This window comes from Apus apus, chromosome 4 (assembly GCF_020740795.1).
Source record: "Apus apus isolate bApuApu2 chromosome 4, bApuApu2.pri.cur, whole genome shotgun sequence".
NCBI lineage: Eukaryota > Metazoa > Chordata > Aves > Apodiformes > Apodidae > Apus > Apus apus.
Genome location: NC_067285.1, coordinates 96,658,562 through 96,679,767, shown reverse-complemented (window position 1 = coordinate 96,679,767; position 21,206 = coordinate 96,658,562). Strand labels below are relative to the sequence as shown.

General features: G+C 41.0%; 1 protein-coding gene across 2 annotated transcripts in view; it reads right to left on the bottom strand.

The window, feature by feature from the left end:
- PPARGC1A (PPARG coactivator 1 alpha) overlaps positions 1 to 21,206 on the bottom strand; it is a 371,513-nt gene that overhangs the window by 156,080 nt on the left and 194,227 nt on the right. Inside the window, exon 1 of one of the 2 annotated variants that reach the window (XM_051616632.1) lies at positions 16,265 to 16,309. The exons of the other annotated variant lie outside the window; for it this stretch is intronic. The gene's annotated coding sequence lies outside the window, so the exon portion shown is untranslated. Of the gene's footprint in view, positions 1 to 16,264; positions 16,310 to 21,206 lie in introns of those variants that run through there. 2 annotated transcript variants of the gene reach the window in all.

The following is a 21,206-nucleotide window of genomic DNA, read 5'->3' as shown; positions in this document are numbered from 1 at the left end:
CAGTTTGTATCAGAGGTATCAGACCCAGATATGCAAATAATTCTGGTTCCCTGAGGAGCAGGATGAGCGTGCTGCATGCACCAGCCACCTCCTAGTCAGACACTCCTTAGTATCTGCTCCCTCTAGGATTCACCTTAGCACAGAGTCTTAGGGCGGGCAAGCACCAAGAGCACAGACCACTCCATCACACCAAGGGCACTGTGCAGCCAGCCACTTCATGATGAATGAGAACCTTCAGAAAATAACATTACATCAGCTTCTAAGGAGCCACCTTAGATGTCCCCAAACACAACTGTGATGCACCTCCATCACAAAACATGTAAATATCTATAGGTGAGTAAAATCAAACCCTGTATCCACCCTCATAATATTGCCTAGTGAGAGGGACAGCGGAAACAAGCAAAGCACTATTCCTTCACAAATCTGCAGTATCCTTCTGATATACCATTATCTAAAGAATCTTCACCAAAGAATGCAGTCATGGTGGACAACATGAGAGGCATTGAGGGAACCATCCTAGTCTTTCTTTGCTATTACCCTTCTTGTGTTATTCATCCTAACCCATCTTGTCCTTCTGCTGCATCTGCATTTATTACTTCTGTCTTCATATCACCCTTTCCATCAACCATCGATTCAGCACCAGGTGCCTTGCTTTCCCATCATCAGTTTTATACATCCTTCAGTTAAACCTCCATATCGAGGTAAAAATTAATAGCCCTCAAACAGTACAGATAATATTATATACTTTTTAATAAATAGGTCATATACCTTTGTCTATTCCAGTGAAAAAAAGCTCATGGCTCTTTTCCCAACTGTCTTACACAATGAGCTCTCATGCTCTCAGCGTCCACCCTGACTCAGTGGGCTTATCTCTGCATTACTGCAGTAAAGGTAAAGACAGATGTAAAACTGAGATCTTGATCATCTGCAGCTTAAAAAAAATAGCTCTGGCAGTTTTCATCAGAGGAACAGTTTTAAGCAGTGCCCTGCTGTACAAATGCTGGCTTCTGTTAACTTTTACTGCCATTTCAAGGGGACCCGTAATAATTTGTCCTGAACTGTTGCACACCACTGCAGAGTTCAGTTGAGTAGCTGTCATATTCTGCACCAACACAGGAGGTATCTCCATGAAGAATAAAATAATCCTTATGTGTAGTTTCTGTATTAATTTATTTAATTTGTAAAGCTCTTTGGGACTCCATAACATGAAAAAACTACATAAACGTAAAATATACCACCATTATTGCTGTTTTCTAACCAGCATCTTCCATTTTGCAGTTGGTATTTTTCTCCCATAGTGTATGACCTTGTATTTTATCTAAATTAAATCTCATCTTGTTAATTTTTGCACAGTTCTTTAAACTCTCGACATCCCTTTGTTATCTCTCTCTCTCTGCCTTCCACTGTGTTTATGATCCCTCTTAATTTGGCATCATCTGCAAATTGTATTGCTCTGTATATATTGTTTAGGAAAGTATTAAACAACATTGTGATCAGCACTGACCCTTGTGAAACCTCCCCTGATATTTTTCCTAATTTGATGTTGTAACATTTATAATTAGGTAAAAAGAGGACACAAGAAGTAACAGGCAGCAACTAAGGAAAGGAAAATACAAAATATCAGTAAAAACTCTGACAGTGAAATCTGTGAGAATGTACAATAGCTTCCCAAAGGAAGGGTTGAAAGTCCCAATGCTTACTAAAAATACACTAGAAGTGAATAAAACACTAAATAATAATAATGCTTAGCAAATGGTGTATATGCTGCTTGACATGTTCAAACCTACTCACCAAAAATAGCTAGTTTGGGGAAATAGTGAAAATTCTAGAAGACAAAGCACCCAAGTACACTTTCTTTTTCTTTTTGCATATATAACAGCCTCTCCCCAACCAGCGTGACTCAGGGACAAAGCATTCCTGCAAATAAACCTCTGCTACCAAGGGGATATGCATATGCCTGAGAAGAGGACAGGATGACCTAGCACTTTTCATTTTCTCTGCTGCTGTACCCTACACATCCCACTGTACACTCTCTATGGGATAAGCTTTCAGTCACCAAATCCCACCCTTATAAATCCCTTTTCTCCTGATTTTTTTTGTTGTTCTTTTTCTCTGTCTCTTTTTTTTTTTTTTTTAATACAATAAATATAGAGGGCAATTTCAACCGACTGGCAAAAGGTGGGACTAACACCCTTGTGAAGACAGCCTTGAGAACCAGCATTCCGAGGCTCAACAACTGCCAGGAAGACTTCTCTCAAGTATTAGTTAATCCATATATTCTCTCCAGCCAAAGAATAATGAATAGGTGCAGAGCAAGCCTCAAACCTGTGCTAGTATTCAGTAGAGATCTCAGGACCAAATCCTTTGGTATGAGGGGGATCTCTGAGCTTGCTAATGGATACACTTGGTCCTTCCTAGCCTTTGATTAAAGCAGTTAAGGGGGATCTTGGACAAAAGGTAACTGGTAAGAGCTTGGGAGCATAAAAGGTCTGCTACAGGATCTTCCAGAGGTGGCTGAGGACCCGGACATCCCAGCTCTTTCACCTGAAATTATCATTTCATTCATGACCGCTACCAACCCTAGAATGCACAGCCATCACCCACACGATCCACCAGTCAGTCTGCATAGGCACCCAGAAGAGACAATCTCTCCCTTGAAAAAAACTCTCACTCTCACACTCTGCAGCTGGAAACAGCTGGAAACAGCAGTCCTCCTCTCCAATAACAGTTCTTTCATTTATTTAGTCTGTATTTCAGTTATTCCATCGCGTACTCCATCACAGCTTTTTGGCTGAGAGTGCAAGCAGCTCTGATGTTTCATCAGCCTCTGGGTATTTAAGACTACACTGTAGATTAGGTATATTACTAGTCCGATGCATTTCCTCTGCATTGTTTACATACTTAAAATCAATCATACAGTCCAGTCAAACACCGGAAAGCTCATAGCACAAGCACTTCCTCTCTCCATGGGTTTTAGCAGCCACTTGGTGGCTTTATACCTATGTTTCACACCTTGATGTCAATGGAATTCATTTCTGGCTCATACTAGAATCAAACTACCATGTTGCTCAGCACTTCTCAGAAACTCTGCCTTTGCCAAAACAGGGTCAGCATCATCAAATGCCTTTTAAACCTAAAAACTACATGCACCCAACTGACACCAGATGAACACTTTCAAACACAGGTTTTTTCAATTGCATCAGGGGGGGCTTTTCAAAGTCATATTATCTTTTCTTTCAAGTGAATGAGCTCAAGGGTGGGAGATTTCAGTGCTCTGGAACAGTGGGAGCCATCCAGCCTCAACTGAGCTCTGCTGCTGGACTTTACATGGGGTGAGAAACAGGTCCAAGTTGTTGGAGGACAGTTATCCTAACACCTTGAAATCTTGCTGTCCTTGCAAGCCTATATGACTGCACTAGTATAACAACTGGGTGCAGTGCCTTGTCTGCAGCAGAAATCAAACCAGCAAATTCTAGGTGGTGGTTAAACTTTCAGACCTTTTGCAGTGCTTCCAGTGCTGCCATCTTGTGTTTCCACCTGCACCTCCACACTTAAATAACTGCTTTATTTAATTCTGAATAGCTCTCTTATGGGGTCATGTATCAGGCTTTCCTAACATTTCAAAAGTCACTATGCACGTCTTTTAAAAAGAAGACTTTTTTTTAACTTCCACATATTACATGAAGTTACCTAGAAGTATGTGTGATAAATGTGCTGAATTTAAGAATTAAAGCCACATTAGAAGGCATTGATTTTTTTTACAGTAAGATGAGCCTCTTTGGGAGCTGGATGGAGGTAGCAAACCAAGCAGACACAGCATGATTCTGGCAAGGCGGAGCATTTGGGGAATTGCTCCCGCAATAGGAAAAATTTGTTTTAATTAGGTTGGTTGGTGGTTCCCAAAGCAACGTGCTGTGAGTGGGAAGGAGAAATGAGGATGGGACTGTAAACAGCTTGTTGTGCTCTCAGCCTCTGAGTCACAGCACGGAGAGGGAACTTGTGCTCCTGGCTCTGCTGCCAGAAGAGACTTAAGAGTGCAAGGAGGGGTGAAGGAAGCGATGCGAAGACGTCCTTTCCCTTTTACTTTAGTCCTGAATTGCTTATAAAAGCAGATGAGGTTTTGCTCCCCTGGACAAGGGAAAAGATTCGAGGAAGATGATAATCACAAACAATTACGGCAGCAAAATATCCAAGAACAAAACTGACCAAAAATAATAAAATTAAAAAGTGAGTGAGAGAGATTTTGTCGTTCTGTCTTAGATTATGTTGAGGAGGCTGAACTCAATTTTATTGAGAAATCAATTCTAATCTGGCACTCCGCATGCTATCTGGCAGAGGATGCTGGTAACAGTCTCCATTGAAATCTGCCAGCTAATTTGCTTTTGCTGACTTTACACTAGCAAACAGAAGCAGGAAAAAGTCGTGTCGTAGGGATGACATTTCCCACCAAATATCTCGTACTAATATGCATTGAGTCCTCCTACACTTGCTTTAGGAACCCAACACCTTGCAAAGGGAGACAAAAAGAAAAACCTCTCCTAGACAAAATGGTTCGAGCACTAGGCTAAAGGTCCAGCACGTATCCTGCAGACTGGGCTTGCATGTCCTGAGTTTAAGCTGAAAGGAAGGGCTTGGGGACAGGTCAGCTGCTGTGGGAGTTTAACATCATCTGTCCTCCAATTAAACTGACCGTGGAAGTCCAGTATCAACAATTTTTATAGACACTACATCCTGCTATTGATTGTCAAAATGGGGAAAAAAAAAAAAAAAAGCTTTGAAAGGACTGTGAATTATTGAAGAAAATGTGTCTGTAGATATTTCAGAAATGTACTGCATAAAATTTATCATGGGTTACGTGTCTGGGAGCACAAAATGCACCGTTTAATGCTATGCTTTACTGACCTTTAAGAAGTGGCAGCTATCCTAACTGTATTCACAGTTTATGTGTATTCACTCAGCATTTATATATCATATCATTTATTTTTATGAGGTTTGTGCCACCAAAGATTTTACTTGCACTAAGCAAACTATTGCTGAGTGGGTCGTTCATAGCATTGTTTCCAAACTTTAATATAACCAAGAAGTGTGAAGTTCTCAACCCATGTGCCTACTAGTGTGTACTCACTATTTCCTGAAGTAATTCTTACATACGGACAGAATTTAAAAGAAAATGGGGAAAAAAAAAATATGTTTTTATTCTTATTATTACTTCTTGCCTTTACCTTCACTTCTAATGAAACCTGAGCAATCCTACCTGCCTGGCACAATTGCATTTTCTTTTTCAGAGAAGGTTCTGTCTTCAGTTAAGTAAGTAATATCCATACAAAAGCCCCAAATTTAGAAGTGCGATATGACTTACATTTCCTCACTCCATTTATAAACCAGGTTCAGTGCTCCATAAGGACCTGATTTCACCCCCTCCCTCTCAGCAACATTCTTTAAGCCTTTACAAAGATCCATTTTCCCTTTCTTATTCCCAGAAGCCTGCTAAAACTAGGGCAAGATGGCCTAAAATTACTATTTTCCTCAAAGTCCCAGAAAACCTCAGGCCACTGGCACCTCTCCCTTACAGCAGAGCCACAGCTGCACGAGAGTGATGCTGGGAGTGCTCAGGAACCCCCTCACCTCCTCCTTTGGAGAACCTCTGCCTTGTCCATTCAAGGACATACTCCCGTCTCAAAAGCTGGTTCATCAGAAAGCTGTGGACTTTTGACCCAAGCAGGCATTTTGTGGCTCCAGAAACCTGATGCTGGGAAGAGTGAACTAAGAAAAGAAATAGGGAAAAAAATGAATATAATGACGTTGCTCTAAATAATTGATGTTGCAATCTAATGCTATTTCCTTTTGTACTACTGCAATCTTTATAAAAAGATGTTCTCAAGCTGTTTATTATAGCAATAACTATAATTTTTCCTTCTCTTTTAGCAACAGTGCTTCACCCATAATGTTGCCTACAGATTAGGTATTAAAGTTATAAATAAAATAACATATTATAGGTGGTATAGCAATGTATAGGTTGTTAGCCAGCCAAACAAAATGTCTTTTAGACTTGGATTAGCTAGAATTGGTTATTCAAGTGTCTGTTGTCTTTTGATTTCTCCATCCTCCTCTTCTTGTTTGTCTCTATCTGTATGTGCTTTGACATTACAACAATGCAGTGAATAAAACCTAAACACATTCACACTTTTCTTTTATTCACCTCAATGGGTGAAAGGAGATGAAACAAACAGCTTTGAATGACCAGAATATAGAAATCCAGCCTTCAAATTTAAACATCTTCTTGCCTCTCATTTTTTGTCACAGTTCTGAAGTTTTCCAGAAAGCTGTAATTTCCTTAAATATAAAAACCCATTTTAAAAAAGGGTGCACTAAAAATAACCGTGAGTGCAATTACTAGCCTCTAACCTCTAGCTTTGGTTCAACTGCATATGCCATCCTCAGGAAAATCTCCAGCAGCAATCAGCGCTGTTATTTGTATTACAGCAGCACCACTAAACCCCTGCCAAGAGTAAGTCCAAGTGAGGTAATTTCTTACACAAGTCCAACATAACAGTCCTCGTCTCAAAAGGTTTTCAAAGGGAAAGAGATTGTCCTAAATATACGAGACAGACAAGTAAGAGATAGGAAGAGGACAGCTCCACTTGGCATGAAGGCACCTGAGGCACAGTGAAATCCCAGGTTAGACCATGCAGAAATCACATTGGATGTCACAGCTTAATCCCCTCTTCTTGAAAGTGCCAGCAGCAGCCCTGTGAAAACAGGATGCTCTGCACAGCTGAAGGAAGCAGGTCTAGCAACATTATAACAATTAAATTAGAAGAGTGTAAGTTTAGCTTGTACTTAAGGAAGAAATTTTTTATGATGAGGATGGTGAGATGCTGGAACAGGTTGCTCAGAGAAATTGTGGCTGCCCACTCCCTGGAAGTGTTCAAGGTCAGCTTGGATGGGGCTTTGAGCAACCTGGTCAAGTGGGAGGTGTCCCTGCCCATTAAGGGCTGTTGGACTACACAGTCTTAAAGTTGTTGTTTTTTCCCCACCCAAACCATTCTATGATTCTCAGCAGCGCATCAGCACCTTTCTCACAGGAGACCACCTGTCCCACAGGCTGCTTCCTGCCCTGTGTCCCCTGATGTGCTCTTTAGGAGCTGAGACAGCCATCAAGAGCAGGGTCTGCTTGCACCAGGGGTTAGAAGCCCAAAATGCTGCTGTGCCGTTGAACAGGGAGAGTCTGCAAAACAGCAATTGCAGGGTCTGTGAAATTAGAAGAAAAACAATGACTCTTCTTGAACGTGGCAAAGAATGAGCCAAATATTTCATGATAGGCATGAAATAAGACAAAATGCTGAAAACTGCCTCCTATATTTTCAGGAATAAAAGACCTGCAGAGTGCCCCTTCCAACCTGCTGTAGTACCACTCAGCTGCACGCAGACCCACAACACAAGTAACTTCCAACAAAGTGCCTTTCTTCCCATTTTACAGGCCATCCCCTTCAAAATAAAAATATGTATTGCTCTTAAAATTCGTCACAACCATCCCCAGGTCTAAGTTGATCTCCTTCACCTGCTATAAATAACCACTGATGTTTGCGATTGCTAAGGTCTTTCCCCATCAGTTATGGATTTAAGCCACATTTTCACGTGTTTATGCTTCAACCTAAGCAGGAGAATACTCCCAGCTGAGTAGAGTGAGAGCATTCACAAGCCCTCCTCTTAGCATAAATGATCAGTATTGGTAGGATCAGCTCCCTGAAATGCTGCAAAAGGCATCACCTTCACAAAGCGGTGGGACAGGCAGCCCAGCAATGTTCCCTACCTGGAGACACTATCCCCATTAAATTTTCTATCTGCAATATTGAAGCATATTTTAAGACAAATGCTGCCCTGTTTTCCTGTAGGCACTGAAGACCAACACACATTTCAGTAGAAGTTATATGTTTTAATTGGTTTATGGAGACAAAGCATATGCCATGACACAGTTAAATGATTAACAGATTCCTATGAATGCCTTTGGCATAGAATATCTATACATTCATTAGCTGGAACAATTCATCTTCTTGATAAAACTAAAATTAGTTATACAGCAGGTTTACTTTTTATGATTAATAAATGATAAAAATCTAAATTATCCCTCTGAAATGACTGCTTTCTTAGCTATTAATCTCACATTTATCAGCTCCTATAATTCAGGCTATTAGTTGAAAAATCAATTTCCCAAATATTTTTTATTTCCTATTAAAAAATCGAAATGTGGAGTATGAAGCATCACCTCCTTTGCTCCATTATTTTGGAGTGAAATCTAAATCAAGATATAAGAAATAACTACTATTTGATGACTTTACCACAAAAAAACAAACAGATACAATATACTGTTGTGCCTACATTAGATGTATCAGCTCATTTGGAATTTCCAGGTCTCCATACTAATTTTGCCAAGAAGCAATATTTAGAAGAAAACCAGCTTAGGACAAAGCAGAGCAGATAACATTGTGAAAGGTCAAAAGTACAGCACTGTTCATGTCCTGGAGATGACATGTCACAGGTTTAGCTACAGGAAAAGGCCTGGGAATAGAACCTTCAGTCAGCTAGGTAAACTGTTGAAGGCCACCTGTCCTCCAATTAGTGCAGCACTCCTACAGCAGACCACGGGCTGAGTAAGACATGATCACTTAGGCATGTCATTTCTAGCATAAATTGGGGGCTGTCCCTAATTCCACTAGTGCCGGAAAAGAGGAGTCTTCTCAGAGTCACAAAAGCCAAGTTTACAGTTTTCTAGTATCTGACAGAAGGTGGGTGGGGAGGAGGAAGGATGAAGCGGAGGCATCTGGAGGGGTCCCCAGCTACCTGTCACTTTGGTGGTGGCTGAGCCGTGGCAGGTGACACCGCTCTCCTAGAGCCCCAGGTCTGGGGATGGATGAGGGCTGAGGTGGGTCCTGTGACAGCAGCACCCTGGCATCTGCTGGAAGGAGGAGCAGATGTCAATGGTGCCTTGTTGACCAACTGCTCTCCTTCCCAGCTCAGAGTGAGATTCAGAGCTTGTGAAAAACAGAAAGGATGAGCCACAGCGAGACAAGTGCTGAATTCCACGCCGAACAGTCATGGGAGACAGGATTGAGAGAGGGATGATTCATTGGTCAGAAGTATTTAAAAATAACACAACAGCACTATTTGTAAGAACATGCATGAATTCCAGAAGTTTAATGAACTCTGAGCTCTATGTTGGCCACACACTCCCTTCTGAAATATGTTGGAACATATTTTAAAGACCAGCCACACACCTGAATTTTTTTCTTTTTTTTTTTTTTCCATTTAAAAATAATTCCTCCACCTCTTTCAAGCATGCCTGGGAGTAATTTACTATGCAAGTAAGGGGCTAAATTAGCAGAGATGTAAACAGGCTAAACTCTGCCTGAGATAACCTGGGAAGATGGAGGTGAACATTTCTTTTAAGGCACCAACTACTTGACTCCAGAGGTGGAATATAATTACCCCAAATCTGAGACGAAGCAGATCAGTCATAGTGTGAAGCCTTCAGGGAACATTTAAACCGTGATAACACCAGAGAGGTGGGTAAGTGATGGCAACTAGCACTTTCATATGAATTAGTAAATATGGTTTAAATGTAAAACACTTCTGTCTGAGAAATACTCTCTTTTTCCAGATGTTTCCTTAAAGATTTTGACAGAATAATAAATAGACGATATGTTATTCAAACAGCAGTCAAAAAAGTTATTTGATTATTTTTGTCAGTTGTCAAATAAACCCTTTGCCAAAAGTAAAAAGTTTTAGAAGAGCTGAGTAGGTACAGAACAAAAGCTCCAGCACAGCATTAGCCAGGGAGCCCACAGGTTTCCATCAGCAAACCAGTAGCTCATTTTTATCAGGCCAGACAGTTAGCACAGGCTTCTCTTGGGCACAGGCTTAAGAAGTTCATTACACAGGGATGGACTTACTTGTATCTCCCCAGGCTTTGGAGAAACGAAGCTGCCCTTCTATAGATATTGGTGGCACAGTACTAGTATTAAAAGCTGAAAGCATTAAAGGTGGCTTTGCGTGCTCATCCTAGTAGCGTAGTGGAGAAACACAAAGTTTGAAGGGCCTTAAGACCTAAACCGATTACCCAGTGAAAAAAAGGCAGCTAGTTAAATGACATTATTTTCAGACCCAGGAGTCTGCACATCAGTACTCTTCACATACGTAGCTCAGGATAGCACAACATTCATTTATCAGGTTAAAAAGAAGCTAAGAGTGGTCCTGCAGAAAGCAAAAGATAGAGTTTATATCATTTATATGAATACATGCATGCACATTTTTAAATTGAAATATGTCATAGAACAAGTAATCTTCAAAGGAGATGCCTTTTTTACTATCAAATGTCTTTAATGTTAGAAAAAAATAAACCCAGCTTACAAATAAAACTGCATAAACACTTTGGTACTGGCAATAAATTGAGAATAATTGACCTTGTCCTATCAAAGGATGAGTGTATCTTTAGATCTTAAGTGCTGTGAATGGTTATGAACAGACTTAAAGCACTGAGCAGCAGCCAGCTAAGCACAGCGTGCACAGTGCATTTCACAGGGTATTAAATAACTGAGGTTGGTAGAACCTCTCCCTCAGTTTGGACTTGAAGCGTTTGATTTCTAAAACTACAGTCCATACAATATCACACATTGGTCCTATTTCTCTTTACACTAATTAGGTATTTTATTATCAAAAAGACACCTTGTACTATCCTGGTGCATCTATCTCTTTTCTTACTGCTACGTGCCTGATCCCAGCTTTCAGAAGGACTGACACTGTCTTGTCTCATGAGGCAATACTCCCCTTCCGCTGTGCTTCATGAGGAGTATCGAGGCAAGAACATTTCCTCAGGTGTGATGAAAATAAGGCAAATAATTTTGTCCTTGTGGTACAGGGCTACCCCTCACATGTGAAGATGGACTAATCGTTGCCAGTACTCTGGAGAGAGAACAACTCATCCATCCCTCCAAACACCAGTGCCTAATGGTGCTACATCTAATCTGGCAAGTTGAGCAAAGGTCAGGAAGTGCTCAGGTAACAGACAGCCAAACACCAGCACCAGAGTATAACAGCCCTAAGAAATAACAGCACTGCCATTCATTAACAGCCTCTATCAAAATGCTGCATTTTCTCCCAAATGCTCCCAGATAACAACTTCCTACGTTAGTATCACACTTTGAAGCACCATGCATATATTGTAAATACATGAAATCAAGTAAAACAACAATAAAAACAAAAACTGTAGGCAGAACTGATAAAAAACTTCCAGCCTGTGTTTGGTTGCTGATTATTTTGTAAGACCTCCAGAATCTCCTTTGAGGTTGCACACAGTAACTCAAGAGGGGTGGAGGTCCAGCCAGCCCACCCACACCTGGGGAACTCACCGCAGAGCTCTGCAGCCATGAACCTCACACCATACCTTAAATACTGAAATTTGTGACAATGTTGGTAAGGTTAAAAATTAATCCGGCGGTACATCTTTTTATGATGACTTGAAAATACAATACTTGGGGGACAATAAAAAATAGAGTTTCAGAAGTTATCTGTCTAGGATAACTCAATTGTAACCATTCCTCCCTTAAGGGCGGGGCGGGGGAAGAAAAAAGAAAATAAAATAATAAAAATCCTTCAACTTCACTTTTTGAAGGAATTGAGTGTTTAGAGCAAATGCAGTACAATGGTGCTATGAGATCTACTACACCTGAATCTTGCACGCTTTGAGCATCGCCACCAAATTTTCCAGTATTTTCACCTCCAGTATTGGGGAGGAACACAGGGAAGACTTGTGGAATAATATAAGAAGTAACAGATTATATTCCATGCCTGGATCCCTGGTTGTTTAATAGCCCTCTTTTGGCTATCAGCAACACAGGACAGTGCCATCAGCACTGTGGTCAATCAAAACACGTATCTTTTTCAAATTAATCTGCGGGTTCTTTTGCTTGTGTTTCCATCATCACAGAATGGCATTCATGTCCTTGTGAAAAGAAAAAGAAGCAAAACTCCAGAATTCGACAGCTTAAAATTTTGTATTGTGTTAGGACATTTGAAAGAGCTAAATACTTCTTAAATTAGGAATTGGGAATTTTACATGGTTTAAGAATGGCTACTCTAGACTGAACAGGAAATAACATGCAAATCTTACTTATTACTTCAGGTGAGAATTTCTAAATCTCCCTTTCCAAAATACTCCATTTTCAGCACTACCTTACCTTGAAGATGTGCATGCACATGCCCACATAGATGAACAGATAAAAGCCTGCATATATAATCCACATATACACAGCAATTATCCAGTATTCTTTTCCAATTAATATTAACTCGATGGGACCATAGTGCAAAGGAGAGGGTAGGTTATCATGTCTCTTGCACTTTATATTATGAGCTGCTCTGTTTCCAGCTTTACTGAAGGCTGGTAAGATCTCATTTCAGCTGAATTACTCCCACTCCCCACAAATGTATATGAGACCTAAAAATTAAATGAAAATGGCAAGGCATGTCTGCTTTTATTATCCTGTAGGAAATTATCACCAAACTGCTGAAGGCTCTGACAAAATGTCTATTTTTCATCAACTGCATGCCTATCTTGATGAAAGATCCCAAATGATTCTGGAGTGACTTAAACATTTCTTGCTCTATATCCCTTCCTCCCCAGTACAGGCAGTGTATTTTAGGCTATACAGTAACTCATTGTATCAAGGACAAAGCTTAAAGTAAGCTTGAGACAGAGGTCATGCTCTGATTGAGCCATCAATTAGGAAGAAAATTGTGGCTTTCAAGATCTCAGTGTGTCAGCAGAGGCATACATGGCTCCGACAAGTTGCTGGATCGGTACACTGCTCCTTTCTCAGGACATTTTGGATTACTGTTTGCTCTCATTTGCAGAAGAAAAATTCTCCTTTAAATCAACTGGAGTTACACTGGCATCTCTGAGAGCACAAATTTCCTTAGATGTGTAAATGCGAAGGAAAATCCATTTGTCTCTATAAATATGCAGGACTTTTTTTCTTTAAATATTGACATCCACACCCTTATAGATTTCTTAACCTTTAGTCTACCCTCACAGTTGCGGTCACCCAAATATGTGCCTGGCCTCTGGTAAAACTGTGCCAGCTTTGTGACAGCTATAGATCTGTCGGATGTCAAAAGCTGTTCCCAAGGAAACATCAGGAAAAGGGATTACAGGAGGTTTTGAAAACCTGTTCTGAAGGTCTGCTAAGAGAAGCAAGAAAGACCACTTTTCTCCATGAAAAATCAAAACCAGATTTAGACCACTACAGCAAAGTCTGAGATGATGAGAACAATAGAAGATAAAGATGTTAAAGCTAAGTGATAAAAACAGAATTGTAATTTCAGCATTGCTTTTTTTTTTTCTTTTTTTTTTTTTTACTTAATAGAAAACTGACTCCTTTTGGACACAGAATGCAATCCCTTTTCCAAACTGTATATCCTCTTGAAAGAAATATTGTAAGCTTCTTTCTTCTTTTACTTGCAAACTGATGTTTATTCATGTGCATGGGGCTACCACGCAGACCTCTCACAGCATGACGAGTGCGCTGCGCTGGCTGAAAGGTAGGACAGGAGATGACTATTGCCAGAATTTTTAAAACAGGATGCTCAGGCTTGGCTTCTTAACCTATATTTAGCCTGCTAAATAAGCAGCCCAATTTTTCAAAGTGCTAAGTCAGAAATGCCAAGTCTCTCATTACGAGGAGACTTGCACAACTGGCCACTCTGCCACTTTCGCTGCATGGCACCAGGACCACTCTCCTATTCTGTGGCCCCCTGCATGCGCCACTGTGGGTCAGCAGGTCCCTCAGCTCACTGGCATATACAGCTGAAGCTGTGACTGCACCACAGCTCAAGGTGCTTTCATATGTTCTCAAAGACAGTTCACAACCTTCAGCTGCAGCCAAGAACCACAACCTGGCTGCTGCCCCAGGACCACATGACAGGTACCACCACTATCACACAGTCTGAAGCACAGGTCTTGAATGTTGGAGCCCATGAAAACTGAAACATCTGTTGGTTTCCCAGGATACTAAGCACTTTGTAAAATCAGGACACTTATTTAGGAGTCTAAATCTGGATATAAGGGCCTAGTGCTAAAAAAACTTGGCCCATTTAAGAAGAAAGGATGTACGCCATCACCTTGGAGCTCCCCAGCAGACAGAACTGAAGAGGAGCTTTGGCTCTGCAGCACTCAACTCTGTATCAGCTCCTTTCAAGACTGATGCTCTGCCCTACCCTGGGACTTCTAAAGACCTTGCAGTGTAAAGAAATACAGGATAAGTTACAATCTGAGTGACAACTGGATAACCCTTTCCCAGGGGCTTCTCTGAAAATCTCACTCACATGTAACGGGGTTGCAGTCCCAGAGTAAAAAACCTGCAACAGCCATCCCCCATGCTCCAGCCAAAGGGAAGCCAATTGAGACAGGACTTTTTCCTGGGAAGGAGCAGAACAATAGCGGACCCATGCAGGGGTACCAGGGCACACTGCTCAGAGATAAGGTCCTACTTTTATCCATTTCAGGACTGTAGGTATTGCACCTACAGCATGTGAGACTTCTCCCCTTACCATACTGCCACTACTATCCTAATGGTGCAATACTACTATATTAATGGTGCAACACATTCTCAGCCAAAAAGGAGGCAGAAGCTGCTTGTCTGGAAATTAAGTCTTGCACACAGCATGCTTGGTTTCCAGATAGGTACCACAGGAAAATTGCTTCCATGTTTTTCCAGCTCACTCTTCACTGATCTGACACGGCACAAACAGCACAAACCAGGTAAGCCGAAGAACAAACTTCTAGGTCAATTAAATGGATATACAGACCAGGTGCAGATGCATCACCCGTCTCAATTATCCTCCTGCCTTTCCCTCATCTCCTCCAGGTCTTCCACTCCTTCACCCACTTGTGGAGCCCAATTCTTTGAGGCAGTGGCGGTCTCCCACACTGTGCCTGCGCAGTGACCACCTCCTCTCCATCACCTTCACACACTTGCTTCCACAGCAACATAGAGAGGCAGGATCAATTGGCTTCTACATTCACAAATCTCAATTGTATACTTTGTTTCATCAGTGATACATCCAGACGATCAGAAAGGCACCATGACTCAAGCCACATGCAGTATTACACAGCGATTCATGCTCCTCTAGATAGAGATGTGTATTTTCTTTTCTAGAGCAAAGTTATGTGGAGGGGACCAAGCTAAACCAGCTATTCTTCTGGGGAAAGGGAGTATCCCTTGTAGTGTTTAGACTGCTGCAGTAACTCCTACCAAGCTGGGACTCACACACAGCTTCACCTGATAGGAACAAATCAAACCACCACTTTATCTGAATTTTGTAGAATGGCATCACCAAAATAATAATAATAATAATAATAATAATAATAATAATAATAATAATAATAATAATAATAATAATAATAATAATAATAGTAATAATCTTTAAAAATCCCTTACAAGAAGCAGCAAGGGGGAAAAAAAGAAATAACTTGGTGACACATCTCTTGAATATTGTTGATTGACTAATTAAAATGCAATAGAGCAGAAAAAAGTGCAGAGACGATGCTTAGGATGTAATGTAGAGCAATCACAACCACTCAGTGGGGCTTAGCAGGTCTGAAATGGTATCTAATTTTGCAAACTCCAGAAAGGTACTGCATAATGTAAACATTATTGCTCTGCACACTTTAATGAAAACTGCCTGCTTTTGGATTGAATCGCATACACATCTATTGTGAGTCCAGTATAATAAAGAAAACAAGCATTGTGCATTTAAAGATGTTGCCTTATTTAAAGACACTAAAAGAAACCCCTTGGTACAGTTACTATGACACAATTAAGTAACAGGGTGACAGGTGGCTAATTATATTTTTAAAGGAATAAACTTGCATATATATAGACATGAGCCACATATTTCCTTTGCTATTATAGCATGCACCTGCAACTTGTTATTGCAAGGACCTTTCATTAAGCAAGTGTACATTTAATAATGTCTGCAGATTTATAAAACTATTTAGTCATCCTGCAATTTGGAACACATGGCTTTGGAATCTCATAACTATTCTTTTCAAGAAAATAAGAGGATAATGATAACTGCTCTCACGGGAATATGCTTTCAGGCATTGTTACAAATAAACATACATGTTCATTTATGCTTAGGTTAAAAAGTTCAGAGATTTTTAGTGGTGAGATTTAATCCACTTGCAAGCATATGTCTTTGTATCACTAACCTGCCAGCTAGCTTCCCGTCGCAGCCCTTTTATCCAGTTTTCTTCTAAGTCCTTATTCTCTCTCGTGGATGTTTCATCCATAGCTGATGGAGCTTGCACAAACTCGATTGGCCACTGGCTGTTACACTCTCTTTGTAAGCCTTTACCGAGGCAGCAGCAAGTGCAGTTCGGAGACAGACTGTCATGAAGAAAATGTCACACCACGGGTGGGGGAGAAACGAGGGGGGTGAGGGGAAGGCAGGGGAACGAAAGGGTCAGCACGAAAGATCCACATATGAAAAGATTTGGGGAAGTGTGACTGCGGTCTGACACATTACCACTGGTCCAGCAAATGCATCGCTGCAGCCGGGGAGTTCGCAGGGTAATGACAGAGGGTTGGTGGCACAGTGGAACAGCCCTAATTAGATGTAAAGTATAGCGGAACTGCTAATACTACCCAAAGTATTCTCATATGCCTTTCCCAAAAGTGTTTTTTTCACATACTGCAATAATTGTCTAATTTGTTGTCATTATAATTAAGACTGCATCTGGGGTGTGGATTCAAGCAAAGGACATACAAATAGCTGCTGGGTCTGTTTAAAAGAAAATATTTCAGTATATCTGTTTGAAAAGTGCTTCCTGTACCGCTCTGCAGCCAATAAACATGAATAATAATACAGGCCATTTTGGTAGAAATGGGCTCATTACCATACTCACTGCTGAGCTCTTTCAGAGCTCAGGTTCAGCAATGCAGAAATGGGTTCAGCAGGACATAAGTATTTCAACCCCAAACCAGAAAAAAATTGTCCCAAAGACATTTAAATATATATATATAAATAAATTGCTTGAGCTTGCTCTCTGTACATTGCGCCTAGAGCTGCCAGCCATACACCCAGAGCAAGGCCAGGCTTTATTTCTGATGTTCTTCATCACTCCTTAACCTAGCACCACTTTTCACCCCACTGAGTGGGTGTGACTAAGCCACCCCAGTTTAATCTCCCCATCAACTCCTTAAAATATCATCTGGCTTTGTTTATCAAATTAAAAAAAAAAAAAAAATCCTACCAGAGAAAGTCTACTCATTATAGCATTTATCTCAGATTAGCTTAGAAATCCAAACTCATTGCATTTAGGAAATCAAAGTTTCAAGGCAGTGACAAAAAAAAATAAAAATCCAACACTGTTGTCTTGGAAGTATTGTTTCAGTACAAACAAAAGATTAATTTTTAAGTATGCTTTTAGCTGTAGCGACTCTCCCCTGTAAAAAAATTATACTGTGATACATTTAAAATTCATAAAGTTTATGACTGTTAGAATGAGTTCGGCTTGTTTTGTGTTTTTTTTTAGTGTTGACTATTTGTCACGCAAACTGTTTATTTACTAATCAGACATTAAAAAAATAAAAATAAAAATTCATTTTTAAGTTCATTTATTCTCCTGGGAATCTTCCTTTGCAGACCCCCAGCCACTGGGCTGAGCCAGAGGCTGCACAGGGCTGCTGAAACGCAAACAAAAGCCCCTTTCCTTTGCACCTTTCTTAACCTCCAGAAAACATTTCAATTTTCTTCAGGTTTCACAAATATCTATCATCACAAATTTTGGGCCTTCCACAGCTTGACAATGTCCTCGCCATAAAAATGAACGTGCTGAGCAGTATTCAGCACAGGCCACCCCACATTGTGGCTATGTCGTGAGCCTCTCTCCCGCGGCTCCAAATCTCTCCTCCGTGAGGATTTTTTTTCCTCCTCTTTCTCCTTTTAGTTAAATAATTGGAGGAGTTTGGGTGGTGTGGGTCTCTGCTGCATTCAGTGTGACTTTTAGGACTTCCGTTACATACCGGGAGTGAAGGCGAACACCAGCTCCTCTTACACATATGGATATTTTATTTTTAGACGCAGGGAGCCCAAGGTAAGGCAGTACAAATGCCGGAAGGAGCCAGATGCTTGCACAGACACAGAGGGGTGCATCAGGCTGGCAACAAAAGAGATGCAAAGTCCCTTTGCATCTCTTGGTTCAGAAATTACTTGTTAGAATTCAGCTGAGTGAAAAAAAAAAAATACTATTTTTTTTCCTGAAATTAAACAGAAGCAGCAGGCAACGGTAACCCAAAGCCACAGGCCTGGCCTGGTGGAATGCACCCCATCTCTAAGGCTGCTCACCCACTGGCTGGCAGCACAGGAGCGCCAGAGCCACGGAGCAGGGTGACAAGTGGCCAGCGGTACTGGCGACACTGAATCCTACCTCCCAGGTGATAACACAACGTAATGAAGCCAGTGACAAATCCTTGAGACGAGATAAGCTTGCTTTTTAAGAGTGCTGTCATTTGCAAAAGGCAGCACCTAGGCAACAGCTGGTCTGATTTTGGAGGGGTACAATAAAAAAACTTGAAAAACAAAGCAGGATGAATTCTTGTTTTCCTCTGCATATGGCAGAGACAGATGCAAACCAACACATCAACATATTTGTACTGGGCCAGAAGCATAATTCTAAATCTAAGACAGCGCAAGGAAAGAGCCCTTAGATAACTGTAAATATTAGCCATGCTTCCAATCTAAGCTGCTCTGTATTACAATGAATTGTTTCGTGACTTTTCCTTGTCTTTTTCACCACCATGAAACAGCCCAAACTGTGTATAAGCTGCAAGAACATGAAGACATTTAATGATGGAAATCAAACTACTTTTTTCACCCACAGTGTCTTTGATATGTTAGAGCCTGAAGCAAAGAAAGCATAATAAAAACAATACATAGATGATAACCTCCATTTCCCCCTACATATGATTCTGTCACTTCTTTGTTAAGAATCAAATCTAACTTCACACAGTTAAAAAAATTCCATGCATCATTCTCCGTAATCCAGTACTCAGCTCAAATTTACTTTGCTTGAAGTTCATACAACATACTTGATTTTACACTACTTTAAACAAAACATCTCTGGATATTAAAGCTCTGAGTTTAAAAGGCTTTCACTGCAATTCCATCTGCAATAGTGAGAAAAGTGCTAGCGTGAGAACGGATTTGTCAGCACAAGGTAACAAGGACAATTCAGAAGTCCATCCTGAGGAATGGATTAATCTGTAACCATAGGCTAATTTTATTTTTTCTAATACATCCACAATTCATTACTGTGATACCACTATATAGCTGCAAACAGCGTGAAGAAGCAAAGTGAGAAAAGCACAAAAACACAAAGTTTTTTTTAACACTGAACAGCTACCCTAAGCAGAACCAGATTTTTCAAAACAGTTGAAACATGAAATGGGTGCTGCTGCCGGGTGCTCACACTCACACAGTCCTCACCTTCCATCTGCCCAAGGACAACAGCGTTACCTATGTTGGATATGGTCAGGATATGTTCACCTCAGAGTCCAGCTCGTTGCCCAGAGCTCCTGGTCAGCCATCTGCTCTCCAGCAGCATGAACAGGAATGACGATGATGCAGGGAAGGGTTCAGGCGCCTCCCAGTGACCTCAGTGCTACGAAGGGTCTTTAGTGGAGTGGAAGGGTCTCTGAGGACATGCAACATCATGCTGGATACCATTAGACTAATTGATATGGTTGTTGGAGGAATGCAAGGATAAATATAAGCAATTTTTAATATCTCCTTCAAAATCTAAGGTGAGGTCAGCTGATACACAGCACTGTACGGGCCCATCGCATTTCAATGTATTTATTTCAAAGGTATCACAAACTCTGAACAGTTCTAGACATGCCCGCCTTTCATTTCCTTCTCCCTAACCAGACACTGTACTCTGATCTGTTACCAGGTCCACATGAATTTACCACTGAAGTCTAGTACCAAGTAAGCATCAAACTCCTCCTACAGTTTTCTTTTGCTGCCACATGTACCTATCGCAGCCTCGCAATAATCTTTGTTTCTCAGTTTTCTCATCAGAGGACAATGGTGTGCACCAGTAAACTTACTAAAGGATCCTTGGGATCTCTCAGTGCAGAACATCTTTATGGATTTCTGCCTCTTGCAAGTCTTCAGAACATAGTGTGCTTTCAGTGACAGACTCACGGCTGGCACCTTAACTTGTGGAGGCATGAGATTTATACCAAAAAGGTCCCTCTAGCACTTTCCAAGAGACTGAAGAGGAAAAGGTTATAAATGTCTTCAAGTACAATCCTGATCAAAGAGCACTACATGATAATACATGAAAGGAAAAAAATCTCTTAACTTTTAACTATACAGTGGTTACCAAGGGTAAAATTTAAGTTGCCTCTGAATGAAATCCAAACCATAGCTACCAAATTTCCTACACAGTCTATATTAAAGCTATTCACACAGTCCTGCCTATTCATTAACAAGCCTGTGTCAACAGGCCAGAGACAGGAAAAAGCAGTCCACAGAGAACTGCTGTCAAACTTGCTGCACTCAGAGTATGTACCTAACACAGTGAAGCAATGGCAGCTTTTACTCATTTCACCTGCTTTGTGGAAACTGAATATTCTCTATCCATATTTGAGTCAGGACTCTTTATTAAAGAAGAGAGACAGAAGGCACTTGCAGAAGGCAGGTCATCTGACTTTAGCCCAGGTTGAACTTATGCTAGAAAAAACCACCACACCGTGGACATGCCTTGGTGCAGAGTGCTCCCCCTCCCCTAGTTCCATGCAAAGTCAACACCTTTCTGAACAGTGCTTACAGTCACCTTGTGTCTTGAAACACCATCCTCAGTCACTGTGCAAGTACATCTGGTTAAGACCAAATCATCCACAGCACAAATAAGAGTGTGTTTGGGCACCTCCTAAGCACTCAGAGCCCCGCAGATTCCACTTCCTCTTGCCCCCTGCTCCAAAGGACTCCAGCATCTTCTCCCATATATCTGAGATTGCACAAAGCTCATAACTCACCCCAAAAGCCAAGTTTAAAAGATAGCTTAGAGGGCAACAGTGATGAAGGAGACCTAATCCCATTGACCTTCAGTGAGACTTGGGCTCAAGAATCCCCTGACCACTCCT